Genomic DNA, 7,247 nt, shown 5'->3' with positions numbered 1-7,247 from the left:
TAAATTTTAATTTATTAATTTTATCTTATTAAAAAAAGTTGTTGGACAATTTAAACTCTCAACCTTTTTATTTCTCTTTTTACTTTTAAGCTCATTTATCAATTATCTCAATAATGTTATGTTGTCTGCATCTTTTAATCTTGAATATAAACAATAAAAATTTCTTTTTTTTTCAAATATAAATAAATCTTAATTATTTATATTTTATTTAATGAGATTCTCTTCAAAATACTCTTGTTTTAAGAGGGGAAAGGACTGTTTATGGTTAATATCAAATTTTAACAAACAATAACTTAAAAATGATACTACTTAATGAAGTTAATTAATTTTTTAATAATTATGAAATATATTTTTTTTACTTATAATTGATCAAACGGCGTATTATTCTATTAATTTGAGAGTGATCCACATGTAATATGAGTAAACCCATTTAACTTAAATAATTTTTAAAATAACAATTATTTTAATCCCTATGTCGATATGTTTTAGTAATATTTAACTATTAATTTAAAGAACTTTTAAATACTTGAAAAATTATTTAATATGATTTATAATATATTAAAGAGATTATTTAGATAACTTATTTATTTTAAAAACTATTTAAAAAGAAAACTAATTCCTTAGAAATGAAATTGATTGACTGTGTCCAAGAAAAGTGTAAACTTGATTTTAATATACGCTTATGAGTTTGGTTTACTTCATGCAGTAAGTTATTTATTATTTATTAATCTATAAATGATTATATATCTTGCGACATCAAATTTAGATTTAATATGTTTTTTATACATATAATATATCTTATGTTTGATTTATTATTTATTTTTTTATTTTACTACGTGATATTATCAGTTAGGCAGTGATGTGACAAGCTAATAGAGTTTCACATCATCACTTATAGGACTTAGACTAATGATGGGTATCAAAAGTGGAAATTTGAAAATATCTAAAAAAAATTGTTAGAAATAACTACACATAAAACCACAAATCAATATAGGGTGAATTAGTTTTAAAACAATTTAAATCAAAATCAAAGTTTTTCGCAAAACCTTTTCCATTAATCCAAGAGAGTAAGATACGTTGTAAACACCCTTATATTTTCTTTTAACAAATTATGGTTTAAACAAAGATACCAAACAAATATAAAAAACCAAGTATTAAGAACCTTAACCAATAAGTAATAAAAAGTTGAAGGAATAGAGAAAAGGATGTACACAAAATTTATACTAGTTCGATTTTTAGGAAATCTACATCTAGTTGATCCATAATAACCTACTAGGATTTTTTCACTATAATCTTTTGAGTTACAACCAAACTCACAAGCAAATGCACACCACAAATGCCTAAATTCTTAAAAACCTATCAATAACTAAACCTAAATGTAGAAAACCACTACATGCACATCATTAAGCAACCTACTCAATGGAAACAAAAATTAGAAATGCAGATTAAGAAAAGATTTCACCTTATATGTGAAAAATATGAAAGTTTAAAAACATTTTATTTGTAGTATCAAATTCCCTTCATAATCATTTGCAAAGATCCATCGCACTCAATGTAAAATGATGTTATCAATATTACATTAAAAAACTAAAGTCACAGCATTAGGTATATTAATAAAAAAATAATTAATATTATATTTAAAAGTTAAAAACTACTTATTTTGAGAATTTGTTTTTAAATACGACATTTATTTTAAGATATATAAACTTTAAAATGATGTATATTTAGTAAGGCGGCGGAGAAGAGGGTAAAATAATAAATTTATGATAATTTGAGATAGAAATAAAAAAAACCCGGAAATATTTTAAGACAAAGGAAAGAAAAATGGAATACATTGAAAACATGGGAAGCGTGAGCATGAGGCTGGGAAGTGGCAGGGGCATGGCATGGGATGGGGAATTGGGGATTGTCGTGGGTCCCGCAGGAATTATTGATCGAAATTTTGCTGTTTATTTATTAGGTTGTCTTTGAGAAATTATTGTCAACGTGGATTCAATTATTAAGAGGAGAATATTACTGGTTCATGTGAATTTGTTTTTTCCTAATAAATTGTGCGCGAGCTGTCGATCTCGTTAAGATTGATAACGTAGTTTTATTTGTTTGTTTTTGTAAATTGTTTTTATTTTTTTTCTTTTTAATTAATTATATTTATATTTAAATTTTTTAAACTGAAAATAATTTTTAGTTTGAAAATACTTTGTACTATTTTTGATATTTTTAATTTTATTTGTTGTTTAAAATTAAATAAAATTGATTTAAGAGAAAGTGTTGTTAAATTTTTTTTAAGATGATACTTTACTATATATATATTTTTTATTTTTATGTATTTTTATCTTTATCACGTTTTAAGTAATGATAATTTTAATTTTTATAGATTATAGTTTGTTTAACATAGATTTTTCTCAATTATTTATGAGTCTTATTGTCCAATATAAAGAAAAATTAGAATTATATAAAAACTTTAATATAAAATAAATTTGTAAATAGATTAATAGACCAAATTAAACTTTTGAATAAATTAAATGAAACTTAAAAATAAAATCTATAACAATTAATAGAACTTTTTAAACTAATTTTTTGCACATTCATAATCTTAATGTATGTCTATCTCTTTTAAATCACTTGTTTATTTTTATTTTTATCTTTAAATTTATATATAAATTTTAATTCTTGATTATAAAATGAAAATATAATTTATTTATTTAAATATAAGTTGAAGTGAACTTTTCCAAAAGTTTTTTTTTGGCTCAATTTGCTCGGGAATCTCTCGGTTCGCAAAGGTTGGGAGCTGTATTCAATCAATGCACTAGCAGGTTCATTGATACAAGTTTGCACGCACATGTGCGGTGGGACCGAACATGTGTAGCGTTTTTGGATTTTGTTATTCGTATAAATCGATAAGTATTAGCTAGTTTCATTGGAATTGAACGTTGATAATAGTAGGTTGGCCTTTTTTCTACCATAAAGCATGTAACAATAGTTCCCACAACTGCAACTACAAGTCAATTAGGGATCACATGTGAATTTCTCCCTCAACACAACACACTAACCACGAGAGTGTTTTTATTCCTTTGCATTTTCATTTTATTTGATTATTATAAAACATATTTGAAATTAAAAAAAAACACATGTAACTAATGACATACAAAATATTTTAAAATTACCAACAATAGAACAAAATAAATATAAATTTGAATTAATACAACAAAATTTCACAAATACAAATAATATGACATACATTCAATGTTGTTGGCTTGAGTCTACATGGTGAGGGAAATTTTTCTTTGAATGACCTATGATGAGACACACAAAACATCACTTTGGTTGACCCGGTTCTCGGATATCCATTTCGGTGTGGATATGAGTGAAGACAAGATGACCCTTAGTACTTGTTTTCTTTTCTAGATCGAGGGAGATCATTGGCTTGTGACACGGTGGCCAATAGGCTTCGTTGTGCAATTCTCCAAACAATCATCTGTATATGTTGGAGACACTTTCTAACGTATACACAAGACGTATGTAGTTTTTGTAATCATGATGAGCATGCTTACAAGCAATAACAACACATGAGAACAAGGCATGTGCAACTTCTAGAATTTTCCACAGCCACACCACCTTTCATCCAACCTAACCGTGAAATCTCCAGCGGGCCAAACCTTTCTCGGGTTTATTGCCTCTTAGACTAAGAATCATGTGTCGTGTTGATCGAACTCAAGAACATTGTGAGTGTTTGCCTTTCTAAGTCGTCTTGGATGGCCTTGTTTAGTACTTCCTTATAAACTTGGCTAGATGCAAGCATTGTTGCGGCTTCTCTCCCTCTTTTGTTGAACAATGCATTACACCTTACATATGTGGATTTTACTAGCGCACCTATTGGCAGATTTCTTAATTTCTTGATTGGTGTCATGTGCCCCTAGTGTTGGCCACCATCCCACGCAAGAATCTATTTTTCTCACAAAATCTCACTGAGCCAATTAATTGCTCGGTCAACATCTACTTCCTCCCTCAGCATGTTGTAGTAGTAATTGAACATAGGCTCCATCTTTGCATATGTTGAGTAGTTATAAACAGAATTTTATTATTGTGAATAATATAAAATGAAGTGACATTAAATATGAAGAGAAAGAAGTTTGGCACTCACCCACATTGATAATTAATTTTTTGATGTAATTGTTCTTGTACCTCATGTAATTTTGCGCAATGTGTCGAATACAAAACACATGCACAGAGTTTTGCGTTATCCACCTACTATCATGTCTTGAGTAGGCACTTTTGATTGACTCGTGCCTATTTGAAATCAAACACAGACCATGTTGTGGGGTGACATGCCTTTTTAGATTTTCGAGAAAGAACAGCCATGCTCTTGCTGATTCTCTCTTGACAACAACAATGACTATTAGAAGGATTTTATTGTTGCCATCTTGGGCAACTACCACAAGGAGGGCTCCCCTGTACTTACCGTACAACCATGTTCCATTGACCTAAACTATGTGTTTGCAATATTGAAACTCATCGATACACGGTATGAAACCTCAAAAAAGACAATAGAACATGATGAAACCCTCTATTGGTTGACCTCCTTGTGGTGGCATTAGCAGTGTTTCCTTCTCCACCACCAACCAAGAAAAAATTGTTGCATAGCCTGCAACAATCTCGGTAGATTGTGGTACGATCTTTCCCAGTCGTCGTAGATGCCTTTAATAGCCTTTTGCTTTGCTAACCATGCTTTGTGGTATGTGGTAGTGTATCCTTCAGTTCTTTTGATATGTGTTATCAAGGTTGGCACTGAAGTTGATGGATCATTTTCGATCAAGTTATGGATGCTTTTACTAATTAGCAAATATGACAGTTTTGCACGATCTTGTGAGATTGAAGGATTTGAATAGGGTTCACAAAGATTTCTTATTTCCCACTGCTTGGACTCAAGGATGAATGATGCCCTGCACCTCCAAGCACAACTATCATCATTACAAATGACAATTAGCTTTGTTGGGTTTGATAGATGTGTCTTATCGTTAGCTTCTTTACTCACATGATACAACTACAAAGCATTTTGTACGTCTTGTTTTGTCAGGAAACACATTCCTTTGAAGGAGTTCCCATTGGATGTTGGACTTCCTTCGTCATCCAAGCTATGCCTCTATTCAAAATCTTGAAAATAGGATTCTTTAAAATTTTGCATACACATGGCCTCTATTTATAGCCTCAGTGTCGCACAAAATTGGAGGGAAATTTGAATTTCTATTCAAATTTCACTTGAATTTGAAATTGAATTTGTGGAGCCAAATTTTGGAGCCAAAATTTCACTAATTATGATTAGTGAATTTTAGCTATGGTTCATCCCACTAATCCAAGATTAAGTCCCAGATTCTCCACTAAGTGTGCTTAGGTGTCATGAGACATGTAAAACATGAAGGACATGCACAAAGTGTGACTATATGATGTGGCAATGGGGTGTAGCAAGCAAATGCTCACCTCCCCCTCTAAAATTTAATTGGATTGGGCTTCTCCCAATTAAATTAAATTTATTTCCAACCACACACATCAAATATTCACTTAATGCATGTGAAATTACAAAACTACCCATAATACAAAAACTAGTCTAGGTGCCCTAAAATACAAGGGCTGAAAAATCCTACATTTCTAGGGCACCTTACCTATATTATGGAGTCCTAAATACAAGGCCAAAAAATAATGAAACCTTAATCTAATATGTACAAAGATAAGCGGGCTCATACTTAGCCCATGGGTCCGAAATCTACCCTAAGGCTCATGAGAATCCTAAGGCATTCTCTTGCATCTCTGGCCCAATCTTCTTGGAGTCTTCTATCCAATGCCCTTGCGGGGTAGGATTGCATCATTCACTCCCCCTTGAAAAGGATTTGACCTCAAATCCCGAGGTTTTTGAAACTCTGGGCTTTTTTCCTCAACACCTGTAAAAAGAACAAAAACATATGTATTAGTGGTGTTTGGTATGTTGAAATAAGGTAAGGTCTGAAAACCCATTTCTTGGGCATTTTCCCATGAAGGAACTTGGTTCATCACCAACTCAATGAGTGGTGCTACAAGTATAGAAAAATATGGGATAAACCTTTTGTAAATGTTTGTTAAGTCATGGAAGCCCCAAATTTTTCTTATACTTGGTGAAGTGGGCCACTCATGAATGACCTTTATTCTCTTAGGGTTCATGGGAACCCCTTGATCACTATTTAAAAAATTAAGAAAAGTAATGCAATAAAACATACATTTTTCTGTATTTTCATGTTGATTATTCCTACCAAAAAGTATGACAAACCTAAGGTGTCCCATGTAAGTACCTAAGTTTGTATTGAAACTAAAAATAAGAACAAACCTACCTAATGAGTCCCTATGTACACAAATCATGAAGATGTTGGGTGCACGAGTGATTTTACAAAAGAGGGTTGCACCACTCAAAACATTCATCATACCGCCTATTTTAGGGATTTGATGCCTAATAATACCTATTTTGGGCACCAACAAAGCACAAGGATTTAAGCTATTGCGAACCAAACCCTCATCCAACAACTCCTTTACTTGAGGAATAAACTCAAGCCTAAGAGGTGTGGCAATGCTAACAAGTGTCTTTTCACAAAGGAGAAAATGTGGAGGTTCTCTAAGAGGGGAAATAACTTTAATATTTGTATTTATTTCAAAATTCCTTTCCTTCTTAGCTAACCTCTTGGAGGAGACACTTGCCTCCTTACACTTCTCCTTAACCATTAAAGGTTGTCCTTCTTCTTGTGGGTAGATCTCTTCACTAGATTCTTCCCCTTTTGCTTCTTCATTTTCACTAGAGGAAGGAAAAGTAGTAGCCTCATCTTGGCTACTATAAATGTCTTGGCCCCTCATAATCATGGTTTTCTTGGTTGGGCATTGATAAGTAATGTGTCCTCTTCCAAGACATTTAAAGCACTTTATAAATCTAGTCTTCTCTTGCATACTAGCCTTAAGGGGTTACCTTTCTATTGTCTTCCCCTTATCATCTTTGGGCTTAGAAGTGTCACCCCTAATATGCCTTAACCTTGGCCTTTCTTTGGATAAGAGTGAGAGCCATAAGATTTTGAAGTAGACTTCCTTTTAAGTTGTTGCTCTACCCTTATTTCCCAATCTAAGTTAGCCTCTACATTGTCCTTCCCATGGAAGTATGAGAGGTTAATGTTAGCCTCTTGAGGCTTTCTTTCCTTTTCTCTCATATGGGAGTGAGGTCTAAGATGTGACCTATGCCT

This window comes from Glycine soja, chromosome 13 (assembly GCF_004193775.1).
Source record: "Glycine soja cultivar W05 chromosome 13, ASM419377v2, whole genome shotgun sequence".
Lineage (NCBI taxonomy): Eukaryota > Viridiplantae > Streptophyta > Magnoliopsida > Fabales > Fabaceae > Glycine > Glycine soja.
The sequence above is the reverse complement of the archived record's forward strand: the minus strand, read 5'-3'. Positions refer to the sequence as shown.